We start from the raw sequence: 13,877 nt of genomic DNA, 5'->3' as shown, positions 1-13,877 counted from the left end.
CGATGGGTGGAGCAGTGCTATTACGACACGAACCACGTAGGCTGATTGTGGTCATCATAAAATGGGGAAAACATAAGCATGATGAGTACAGTGTTGACCGTGGCAGTGGGATGGCAGATCCGAAGCTGGAAACCGCGCAAAGGGTAGTTAGAAACCGATGTTTGCTTTGAAATAACAACTAAGATTTGGTATGGACAAGAAAGTACAATCAACAAGTGACAAAGAAATGCAATTATGCTGTCTCTCTATATGTCGCGACATGCATTTGGAAACTCAAGTGGGACCTTTAGCTAACAATTCAAATGTGTCGGTTAACTAATATCAGTATCATATCTCAATCATATTTGAAAAACTAAGCTTTCGAATTCTGAGTGTTGTGTTATTTAGCTTGAAGGGTGGAGTGATGCTAGTACGACAGAAAGCACCTACGCAGATCATAGTAGAGTAGATAAAAGGTGAAAACTTTAACCATCAAGAGAAAAATCAGGAAAGTGGAACTAGCTAGACCAGTGGGTGGCGCACATGCTTTTCGAAACGAATGTAGGAACATTAGGTGACCAATTAAACGTTCTCTGTTTTTAGTGATATGAGCATCATATCAGATTCGTATTTCAACACGCAAGCTTTGGGTTGAGGTCTTGAGGAGCAGTGCTAGCATGACACGAAGCACCTACGATGATGGTAGTGAATATAAAGGGGGGAAACCATAAGCTTTACGAGTATAGTGCTCGTGCCATGGCGGATCTGAAGGTGCAAACCGGACAAAGCTACTTCACAACCAATGTTTGCTTTCAACTAGCCACTACGATTTGGTACGGACAAGAAAAGTACAGTAAACAAATTATGATCTATTTTCCGGGTGAGATCAATAACTTAAGCACATATGGAAGAGTACCACCTCTCTTGCGACGCCATGTAGGCCTATGCTGATACATTGAGGGTGCTGCAGGTGCGATGGGTATCGGCGACGGGGAAGAAGACTTTAGACGGCAGACGGCCGGGTCGGGGGATATATCCTGTTGCCGTGGACGAGGCGGTCGTAGGAGCGACAATGGCAAGGTGGACGACCGCGCCGATGAAGCGAGAGGAGGCGATGAAAGGATCCTGGTCCAGCGCCGTGGATGACAGACGTCCATCTCTTGCAGTGGAAGACGGGGTAGGGGTAGCGGCTCCGGCAAGGTGGAGGATGGGGTGGCGGACGGAGGAGGCTGGCCGCAGTGTGGAGGTTGTCGTGCCCCGACGGTGTATGAATGGGGAAATGGAGGGGAGGGGGGATCTCAAACTTTGGGACGCGTTTCTCTGAAATGAGGGAAAGTTATGAACATATCCCCCGTTTAAAATTTCGGACATGGCGTCGGTTGGGGATAGGACAGTAATCTCGCATCTCCCAAATATTTCCCGGTAACTATTTCGGGCGAGGAGAGGGTGTTTTGCCGCCCACGGTTGGCGCCAACGGTGTATGAACGGGGCTGACAGGTAGGGCGGTTGTGTCACGTCTGATGGAAGTTACACATCTGCCCCTATTTAAAATATTAGCCTACATCGATTTCGGGCGAGGAGAGGGTGTTTTCCCGCCCATGGTTGGCGCCCACGGTGTATGAACGGGGCTGACAGGTAGGGCGGTTGGGTCACATCTGCTGGAAGTTACACATCTACCCCTATTTAAAATATAAGCCTACATTGATTTCGGACGAGAAGAGTTTGTTTTTCTGCCCACCATGTATGAATGGGGAAATGGAGGAAGAGACACATGTCTTTCAGATGAGCTTGAATCAAATGTGTTTTGCCGCCCACGTTTGGCACCCACCGTGTCTGAATGGGCTCAGAGGCCGTCGTGTCACGTCTGATTGAAGTTACTGATGGAGAACGTAGTAATTTCAAAAAATTTCCTACGCGCACACAGGATCATGTGATGCATAGCAACGAGGGGAGAGTGTTGTCTGCGTACCCAACGCTGACCGACTGCGGAAGCGATGACACGACGTAGAGGAAGTAGTCGTACGTCTTCACGATCCAACCGATCAAGCACCGAAACTACGGCACCTCCGAGTTCGAGCACACGTTCAGCCCGATGACGATCCCCGGACTCCGATCCAGCAAAGTGTCGGGGAAGAGTTTCGTCAGCACGACGGCATGGTGACGATCTTGATGAACTACAGCAGCAGGGCTTCGCCTAAACTCCGCTACAGTATTATCGAGGTATATGGTGGCAGGGGGCACCGCACACGGCTAAGGAATAGATCACGTGGATCAACTTGTGTCAACTTGTGTGTCTTTGGGGTGCCTCTACCTCAGTATATAAAGGAGCCAAGGGGGGAGGGGGCGCCGGCCAAGAGAGAGAGGCGCAGGAGGAGTCCTACTCCTACCGGGAGTAGGACTCCCCCCCCCCAATCCTATTCCAACTAGGATTCCCAAGGGGGAAAGAGGGAGAGGGGTGGCCGGCCACCTCTCCTAGTCCTAATCGGACTAGGGGAAGGGGGGAGGCACGCAGCCCCCTTGGGCTGTCCCTTTCTCCTTTCCACTAAGGCCCATGAAGGCCCATATGGCTCCCGGGGGGTTCCGGTAACCTCCCGGTAACCCGGTAAAATCCCGATTTCACCCGGAACACTTCCGATGTCCAAACATAGGCTTCCAATATATCAATCTTTATGTCTCGACCATTTCGAGACTCCTCGTCATGTCCGTGATCACATCCGGGACTCCGAACAACCTTCGGTACATCAAAATGCATAAACTCATAATATAACTGTCATCGTAACCTTAAGCGTGCGGACCCTACGGGTTCGAGAACAATGTAGACATGACCGAGACACATCTCCGGTCAATAACCAATAGCGGGACCTGGATGCCCATATTGGCTCCTACATATTCTACGAAGATCTTTATCGGTCAGACCGCATAACAACATACGTTGTTCCCTTTGTCATCGGTATGTTACTTGCCCGAGATTCGATCGTCGGTATCCAATACCTAGTTCAATCTCGTTACCGGCAAGTCTCTTTACTCGTTCCGTAATACATCATCTCACAACTAACATATTAGTTGCAGTGCTTGCAAGGCTTATGTGATGTGCATTACCGAGAGGGCCCAGAGATACCTCTTCGACAATCGGAGTGACAAATCCTAATCTCGAAATACGCCAACCCAACATCTACCTTTGGAGACACCTGTAATGCTCCTTTATAATCACCCAGTTACGTTGTGACGTTTGGTAGCACCCAAAGTGTTCCTCTGGCAAACGGGAGTTGCATAATCTCATAGTCATAGGAACATGTATAAGTCATGAAGAAAGCAATAGCAACATACTAAACGATCAGGTGCTAAGCAAATGGAATGGGTCATGTCAATCAGATCATTCAACTAATGATGTGACCTCGTTAATCAAATAACAACTCATTGTTCATGGTCAGGAAACATAACCATCTTTGATTAACGAGCTAGTCAAGTAGAGGCATACTAGTGACACTCTGTTTGTCTATGTATTCACACATGTATTATGTTTCCGGTTAATACAATTCTAGCATGAATAATAAACATTTATCATGATATAAGGAAATAAATAATAACTTTATTATTGCCTCTAGGGCATATTTCCTTCAGTCTCCCACTTGCACTAGAGTCAATAATCTAGTTCATATCGCCATGTGATTTAACAGCAATAGTTCACATCACTATGTGATTAACACCCATAGTTCACATCGCTATGTGACCAACACCCAAAGGGTTTACTAGATTCAGTAATGTAGTTCACATCGCTATGTGATTAACACCCAAGGAGTACTAAGGTGTGATCATGTTTTGCTTGTGAGAGAATCTTAGTCAACGGGTCTGCCATATTCAGATCCTCATGTATTTTGCAAATTTCTATGTCAAAAATGCTCTGCATGGAGCTACTCTAGCTAATTGCTCCCACTTTCAATATGTATCTAGATCGAGACTTAGAGTCATCTAGATTAGTGTCAAAAAACTTGCATCGACGTAACCCTTTACGACGAACCTTTTTTGTCACGTCCATAATCGAGAAACATATCCTTATTCCACTAAGGATAATTTTGACCGCTGTCCAGTGATCTACTCCTAGATCACTATTGTACTCCCTTGCCAAACTCAGTGGTAGGGCATACAATAGATCTGGTATACAGCATGGCATATTTTATAGAACCTAAGACTGAGGCATAGGGAATGACTTTCATTCTCTTTCTATCTTCTGTCGTGGTCAGGCTTTGAGTTTTACTCAACTTCACACCTTGTAACATAGGCAAGAAACCTTTTTCTTTGACTGTTCCATTTTGAACTACTTCAAAATCTTGTCAAGGTATGTACTCATTGAAAACTTATCAAGTGTCTTGATCTATATCTATAGATCTTGATACTTAATATGTAAGCAGCTTCACCGAGGTCTTTCTTTGAAAAAATCCTTTCAAACACTCCTTTATGCTTTCCAGAATAATTCTACATTATTTCCGATCAATAATATGTCATTCACATATACTTATCAGAAATGTTGTAGTGCTCCCACTCACTTTCTTGTAAATACAGGCTTCACCGCAAGTCTGTATAAAACCATATGCTTTGATCAACTCATCAAAGCGTATATTCCAACTCCGAGATGCTTGCACTAGTCCACAGATGGATCGCTGGAGCTTGCATATTTTGTTAGCTCCCTTTGGATCGACAAAACCTTCCGGTTGCATCATATACAACTCTTCTTCCAGAAATCCATTCAGGAATGCAGTTTTGACATCCATCTGCCAAATTTCATAATCATAAAATGCGGCAATTGCTAACATGATTCGGACAGACTTTTAAGCATCGATACGAGTAAGAAAATCTCATCGTATTCAACACCTTGAACTTTGTCAAAAACCTTTTTCGACAAGTCTAGCTTTGTAGATAGTAACACTACTATCAACGTCCGTCTTCCTCTTGAAGATCCATTTATTCTTAATGACTCACCGATCATCGGGCAAGTCAATCAAAGTCTACACTTTGTTCTCATACATGGATCATATCTCAGATTTCATGGCCTCAAGCCATTTCGTGGAATCTGGGCTCATCATTGCTTCCTCATAGTTCGTAGGTTCATCATGGTCTAGTAATATGACTTCCAGAACATGATTACCGTACCACTCTGGTGCGGATCTTACTCTGGAAGACCTACGCGGTTTGGTAGTAACTTGATCTGAAGTTTGATGATCATCATCATTAACTTCCTCACTTATTGGTGTAGGAATCACTAGAACTGATTTCTGTGATGAACTACTTTCCAATAAGGGAGAAGGTATAATTACCTCATCAAGTTCTACTCTCCTCCCACTCACTTCTTTTGAGAGAAACTCCTTCTCTGGAAAGGATCCATTTTAGCAACGAATGTCTTGCCTTCGGATCTGTGATAGAAGGTGTACCCAACAATTTCCTTTGGGTATTCTATGAAGACGCACTTCTCCGATTTGGGTTCGAGCTTATCAGGATGAAACTTTTTCACATAAGCATCGCAGCCCCAAACTTTAAGAAACAACAGCTTAGGTTTACTGCTAAACCATAGTTCATACAGTGTCGTCTCAACGGATTTAGATGGTGCCCTATTTTAAAACGTGAATGCAGCTGTCTCTAATGCATAACCCCAAAACGATAGTGGTAAAGAGATATCATAGATCGCACCATATCAAATAAAGTGCGGTTACGACGTTCAGACACACCATAACGATGTGGTGTTCCAGGTGGCGTGAGCTGTGAAACTATTCCACATTGTTTTAATTGAAGACCAAACTCGTAACTCAAATATTTGTCTCCGCGATCAGATCGCAGAAACTTTATTTTCTTGTTACGATGATTTTTCCACTTCACTCTGAAATTCTTTGAACCTTTCAACTATTTCAGACTTATGTTTCACCAAGTAGATATACCCATATCTGCTCAAATCATCTTGTGAAGGTCAGAAAACAACGATGCTTGCCACGAGTATCAGCACTCATTGGATCGCATACATCGGTATGTATTATTTCCAATAAGTCAGTAGCTCGTTCCATTGTTCCGGAGAACGGAGTTTTAGTCATCTTGCCCAAAAGGCACAGTCCGCAAGCATCAAGTGATTCATAATCAAGAGATTCCAAAATTCCATCAGTATGGAGTTTCTTCATGCGCTTTACACCAATATGACCTAGAAGGCAGTGCTACAAACAATTTGCACTTATCATTATTAACTTTGCATCTTTTGGTTTCAATATTATGATTATGTGTATCACTATGATCGAGATCCAACAAACTATTTTCATTGGGTGTGTAACCATATAAGGTTCTATTCATGTAAACAGAACAACAATTTATTCTCTTACTTAAATGAATAATCGTATTACAATAAACATGATCAAATCATATTCATGCTCAACGCAAACACCAAATAACACTTATTTAGGTTCAACACTAATCCCGAAAGTATAGGGAGTGTGTGACGATGATCATATCAATCTTGGAACCACTTCCAACACACATCGTTACTTCACCCTTAACTAGTCTCCGTTTATTCTGCAACTCCTGTTTCGAGTTACTAATCTTAGCAACTGAACTAGTATCAAATACTGAGGATTTGCGATAAACACTAGTAAAGTACACATCAATAACATGTATATCAAATATACTTATGTTCACTTTGCCATCCTTCTTATCCGCCAATCACTTGGGGTAGATCCGCTTCCAGTGACCAGTCCCTTTGCAGTAGAAACACTTAGTCTCAGGCTTAGGATCAGACTTGGGCTTCTTCACTTGAGCAGCAACTTGCTTGCTGTTCTTCTTGAAGTTCCCCTTCTTCCTTCTGCCCCTTTTCTTGAAACTAGTGGTCTTGTCTACCATCAACACTTGATGTTTTTCTCGATTTCTACCTTTGTCAATTTCCGCATTACGAAGAGCTTGGGAATCGTTTCCGTTATCCCTTGCATGTCATAGTTCATCACGAAGTTCTACTAACTTGGTGATGGTGACTAGAGAATTCTGTCAATCACTATCTTATCTGGAAGATTAACTCCCACTTGATTCAAGCGATTGTAGTACTCAGACAATCTGAGCACATGCTCACTAGTTGAGCGATTCTCCTCCATCTTTTAGCTATAGAACTTGTTGGAGACTTCATATCTCTCAACTCGGGTATTTGCTTGAAATATTAACTTCAACTCCAGGAACATCTCATATGGTCCATGACATTCAAAACGTCTTTGAAGTCCCGATTCTAAGCCGTTAAGCATGGTGCACTTAAACTATCAAGTAGTCATCATATTGAGCTAGCCAAACGTTCATAACGTCTGCATTTGCTCCTGCAATAGGTCCGTCACCTAGCGGTGCATTAAGGACATAATTCTTCTATGCAGCAATGAGGATTTAACCTCAGATCACGGATCAAATCCGCAACATTGCTACTAACATTTTTCAACACAATTTTCTCTATCAAAATAAATACAGGGAAGCAACAACGCGAGCTATTGATCTACAACATGATTTGCAAAATACTACCAGGACTAAGTTCATGATAAATTTAAGTTCAATTTAATCATATTATTTAAGAACTCCCACTTAGATAGACATCCCTCTAATCCTCTAAGTGATTACGTGATCCAAATCAACTAAACCATGACCGATCATCACGTGAGATGGAGTAGTTTTCAATGGTGAACATCGTTTATGTTGATCATATCTACTATATGATTCACGCTCGACCTTTCGGTCTCCGTGTTCCGAGGCCATATCTGCATATGCTAGGCTCGTCAAGTTTAACCTGAGTATTCTGCGTGTGCAAAAACTGGCTTGCACCCGTTGTAGATGGACGTAGAGCTTATCACACCCGATCATCACGTGGTGTCTGGGCACGACGAACTTTGGCAACGGTGCATACTCAGGGAGAACACTTCTTGATAATTTAGTGAGAGATCATCTTATAATGCTACCGTCAATCAAAGCAAGATAAGATGCATAAAAGATAAACATCACATGCAATCAATATAAGTGATATGATATGGCCATCATCATCTTGTGCCTGTGATCTCCATCTCCGAAGCACCGTCATGATCACCATCGTCACCGGCGCGACACCTTGATCTCCATCGTAGCATCATTGTCGTCTCGCCAATCTTATGCTTCCACGACTATCACTACCGTTTAGTAATAAAGTAAAGCATTACATCGCGATTGCATTGCATACAATAAAGCGACAACCATATGGCTCCAGCCAGTTGTCGATAACTCGGTTACAAAACATGATCATCTCATACAATAAAATTCACCATCATGCCTTGACCATATCACATCACAACATGCCCTGCAAAAACAAGTTAGACGTCCTCTACTTTGTTGTTGCATGTTTTACGTGGCTGCTACGGGCTTAAGTAAGAACCAATATCACCTACGCATCAAAACCACAATGATAGTTTGTCAAATAGACTCCGTTTTAACCTTCGCAAGGACTGGGCGTAGCCATACTTGGTTCAACTAAAGTTGGAGAGACAGTCGCCCGCAAGCCATCTCTGTGCAAAGCACGTCGAGGGAACCGGTCTCGCGTAAGCGTACGCGTAAGGTTGGTCCGGGTCGTCTCGTCCAACAATACCGCCGAACCAAAATATGACATGCTGGTAGGCAGTATGACTTGTATCGTCCACAACTCACTTGTGTTCTACTCGTGCATATAACATCAACATAAGTAACCTAGGCTCGGATGCCACTGATGGAGAACGTAGTAATTTCAAAAAATTTCCTACGCGCACACAAGATCATGTGATGCATAGCAACGAGGGGAGAGTGTTGTCTACGTACCCAACGCTGACCGACTGTGGAAGCGATGACACGACATAGAGGAAGTAGTCGTACGTCTTCACGATCCAACCGATCAAGCACCGACACTACGGCACCTCCGAGTTCGAGCACACGTTCAGCCCGATGACGATCCCCGGACTCCGATCCAGCAAAGTGTCGGGGAAGAGTTTCGTCAGCACGACGGCGTGGTGACGATCTTGATGAACTACAGCAGCAGGGCTTCGCCTAAACTCCGCTACAGTATTATCGAGGTATATGGTGGCAGGGGGCACCGCACACGGCTAAGGAATAGATCACGTGGATCAACTTGTGTCAACTTGTGTGTCTTTGGGGTGCCTCTACCTCAGTATATAAAGGAGCCAAGGGGGGAGGGGGCGCCGGCCAAGAGAGAGAGGCGCAGGAGGAGTCCTACTCCTACCGGGAGTAGGACTCCCCCCCCCCAATCCTATTCCAACTAGGATTCCCAAGGGGGAAAGAGGGAGAGGGGTGGCCGGCCACCTCTCCTAGTCCTAATAGGACTAGGGGAAGGGGGGAGGCGCGCAGCCCCCTTGGGCTGTCCCTTTCTCCTTTCCACTAAGGCCCATGAAGACCCATATGGCTCCCGGGGGGTTCCGGTAACCTCCCGGTAACCCGGTAAAATCCCGATTTCACCCGGAACACTTCCGATGTCCAAACATAGGCTTCCAATATATCAATCTTTATGTCTCGACCATTTCGAGACTCCTCGTCATGTCCGTGATCACATCCGGGACTCCGAACAACCTTCGGTACATCAAAATGCATAAACTCATAATATAACTGTCATCGTAACCTTAAGCGTGCGGACCCTACGGGTTCGAGAACAATGTAGACATGACCGAGACACATCTCCGGTCAATAACCAATAGTGGGACCTGGATGCCCATATTGGCTCCTACATATTCTACGAAGATCTTTATCGGTCAGACCGCATAACAACATACGTTGTTCCCTTTGTCATCGGTATGTTACTTGCCCGAGATTCGATCGTCGGTATCCAATACCTAGTTCAATCTCGTTACCGGCAAGTCTCTTTACTCGTTCCGTAATACATCATCTCACAACTAACATATTAGTTGCAGTGCTTGCAAGGCTTATGTGATGTGCATTACCGAGAGGGCCCAGAGATACCTCTCCGACAATCAGAGTGACAAATCCTAATCTCGAAATACGCCAACCCAACATCTACCTTTGGAGACACCTGTAATGCTCCTTTATAATCACCCAGTTACGTTGTGATGTTTGGTAGCACCCAAAGTGTTCCTCCGGCAAACGGGAGTTGCATAATCTCATAGTCATAGGAACATGTATAAGTCATGAAGAAAGCAATAGCAACATACTAAACGATCAGGTGCTAAGCTAATGGAATGGGTCATGTCAATCAGATCATTCAACTAATGATGTGACCTCGTTAATCAAATAACAACTCATTGTTCATGGTCAGGAAACATAACCATCTTTGATTAACGAGCTAGTCAAGTAGAGGCATACTAGTGACACTCTGTTTGTCTATGTATTCACACATGTATTATGTTTCCGGTTAATACAATTCTAGCATGAATAATAAACATTTATCATGATATAAGGAAATAAATAATAACTTTATTATTGCCTCTAGGGCATATTTCCTTCAGTTACTAGTCTACCCCTATCGAAAGCAGTGTAAATCCTGTCGATAAGGATGTCACGTGTCAAGGGTAGACAATAATTTCCATCTCGCAAACACTTGCTTCGGGCAGCCCATAAATTATAGTGGGTGTTTAGCCGCTTCGTTCAAAACTTGGGAGAATTAGCATTCACGTTTGCCCTGGGACCTGGCAAACTAAATTCAAATCCAATTTGTATTCGATTACGAATATCCCCAGATAATTATACATTTTGTTATTTATTTCTTCAAAACCACAACAAAGATTTATTCAACCTTTCTATATGATTATGATTTAGAAATGTCGTGATCTTCGAATTCAGTAGGTTGGATACACTCCGAGTCAAACAGTTATTTCATCCAATACAATATCAGTACTAGGGAAAAGCCTAGCAGCAGCGCGGGTTTTGGGTGTATCTGTAGCGCGGGTGCCCGCGCTACTGATACGGCGACACAGCTAACTTGTAGCAGCAGCGCGTGTTGACACATGCTACAGCTATACATGGTTAGCTGTAGCATGCGTTGCAAACAGCGCTACTGCTAATTAGCTGTAGCGGGTCTTATACCCCGCACTACTGCTATTACTTTCAAAAACAAAAACAAAATCTCGATCCCGTGCGTGCTGTCAATGGCAGCAAGGGTAAGATCTAGCGATGATTGGCGTCGCCGGAGGCATGAACGGACAGCGGAAGACCAGATCCAGCAGTGGCTGTTGGAGAGGGCCCGTTTCTATGGCAGACCCAGGCCACGGCGTGGGGCTCCTCTTCCCAACCATGCCAGATAGCTCTGGGTCATCCATGGCGACGACCTGCATGGGCATGGACATGGGAGGGTGAGTCAAACCAGAGGGAGAGAGAGAAAAGGAAAACCGAGGGAGAGAGGAAGGTGATGCAGGGAGCAGCGGAGCTAGTCACCGGTGGCGAGGTGCTCCGGTGTGGTGGCGCGGGGCGGCGGCCTCCTAGACGTCTGCACCATCTATTTAGGTAAAATTAATTTTAATCGCACGCACTGGTCCGAATTGATCATCAATGGTTCATCTAAACTAATGAAAGAAGGGTGTGTGCATACACGACAATACTCCCTCCGATTCTTTTTTACTTTGCGTATAACTTTTTCTCAGTTTTCTCGTATTAGTCTGCACGTTGCCGATTCCTAGCGTTGGTTTCCTTTTGTGCCCTGCCCCATCCGCCTCTGCCCTAATTAATTGGCAAATTAGTCCAGAAAAATTAAACCAGTGCCCTCCTTGGTATGCGGGTCAAGAGTTATGCGCAGAGTAAATAGAATCGGAGGGAGTATATCTGCTTCCCTCTATTTTTATGCTTGTTCGAGGTGCCAGCCCCAAAAGAACAAATATTTTGCTTGATGGGGTTGGCAGCTCCATAATTAATAGAAGCATCAAATTAGTCATGCAACTTGGGAAGATCAAGAACACACAAACAAGTAATGAACAGAGGCTCGGAGCAGTGATGTAATAGCTAGCATCAGAAAATGTAGGGTAAAATGAACAAAAAGCAGCGGAACCACATGCTAGTTTGCTGATGTGTAATTAAGCATAGAGAACATTAAGCAGTCTGATGGAACCAACAGGTGGCATCAGAACAAAACTAAAGCATATTAACTATATGTGCACTGGTATGTAATTTAGCACATGTAACATGTTCACTGCCAGAAGTATGGCCCTACAGGTGCAAGCAGAATAACGTGTCTCATGAAAAACTGAATGATGCCCTGAAGAAATTGAAAGGTGCGGTGCTTATGCTAGGAAAGTAAACATAGGCACCGGCCGTTGGATAATAGTACCTGATTCTCGGCGGCGTATGGGTATCGTTGTCATACTTGATAGCTAAGGATCGTCGATGGTGCTCGTGTTGCGATTGAGTTTGGGCCGGCTGTCGCCGTCGCTGAAGCGGCTCCGGTGCTACGGTTGCGGCGCCTGTCGACATACATCAAAGCTCATCTGTGGTAAGTGAACAGTTGCACGATAAAGAGAAAAACCAAAGGCGTACAAATCGAAATAACCTGATGAGGCTGCGGCGTTGGTAAAGCAGGGCCGGTGGAGTTGAATATGGCGTCCGTTGAGCGGGTCCGGTGAATTGGACGAAGGCTTCGGCGGGCGCGTTGTATAGTGCTTTCGGTGAGGCGGATCTATTGCGGTGGATGAGGGCTTGTATGAAGGGCCAGGGAAGGGGCGGACGAGGGAGTCAGTGAAGGGCCTACGCTGTGGTGGACGAGGGCGCCGGTTAAGCAGATCCGGTGCGGTGGACCATGATGGCGGTCAAGGAGATCTGGAGCGGTGGACAAGCCAGTCGCTGAAGCGGCTCCGGTGAAGTGGTGAGTTGGCAGTTGGGGGTTCCAAGGTGCGGAAGGTAGATCCGACGGGGTGTGAGGTCCATCGCTGCGGGGGAGGACTAGATTCGGCGGCTTGCCGTGGTTGGGGGGTCGGGGAGGGGAAGGGGAGGGGATCTAGGGAAGAATGTTGGGGGCAAAGAGGGGAAAACAATGGAGTTACCAAAGCATCCCTTTTCCGTTCATGTGGCAGGGGTAAAACAGGAATATCGCAGGGCTAAACTTTCGGGCGCGTGATATTTCGTTGTGAGCGGGAAGTTTGAAAGCTTTCAGCGGCTAAAATTATAAGTATTCTGCTCTCGTACGGCCGACTATGATATCATGGCCAACAATTTGTTTGTTTTGCACGCAAAAAAATGTGCAAGTTTTGAAAATCAATGTCTCCAACTCGAAACTTAGATTGTCCATTCAATTCAAATATGGATCATTGAGCTACTACGAGCAAATACCATCATACGGTCCAATTCAAATGAAATTCCAAATGTGCTTAAGCTAAATATGATGACAAAAGCAAAAATGTGTATGCGTATGAATAAAGTGGATGATTATAAAGTTTGAACATGCACGTATGTGTATATCTCTAGGTTTGATATATGAATTTGAAATCACGAAATCCCGGCTTAAAAAATGTACCTCCGTTTAAATGAATTACAAAAGCTAATGATGGAGTCGAATTCCGAAATTCCAATCTTAGATTTGTAATTCTGGTACATCAAGGTATATCACGCATGTTCAAAAGTATCGTTATCTCATAGTACAAACTGTGAAACAAATTGATCAACCATGAATGCACAATATCTCAATTACGCTGAAGTCCCTCAAATATAGACACCTCACTCTTTATCTGAAGTCAACCCCCCCCCCCCACCACACACACACACACACATAGAGAAGTCGTTCTCTCCCCAAACACCAACACACGAGCACATTAACACCCCTCTCTCTTGTAAAGTCCGGACCCCAACATAGGTCTCTATCACTTTGTCTCTCGGGCATGCACACATCTCTTCCCTCACTCTCTAGGTCTCCCGCTATCTCTCTTACCCAAGCACACGCACTATGTAGAGTGTAT

Source organism: Triticum dicoccoides, chromosome 3A (assembly GCF_002162155.2).
Source record: "Triticum dicoccoides isolate Atlit2015 ecotype Zavitan chromosome 3A, WEW_v2.0, whole genome shotgun sequence".
NCBI lineage: Eukaryota > Viridiplantae > Streptophyta > Magnoliopsida > Poales > Poaceae > Triticum > Triticum dicoccoides.
The sequence above is the reverse complement of the archived record's forward strand: the minus strand, read 5'-3'. Positions refer to the sequence as shown.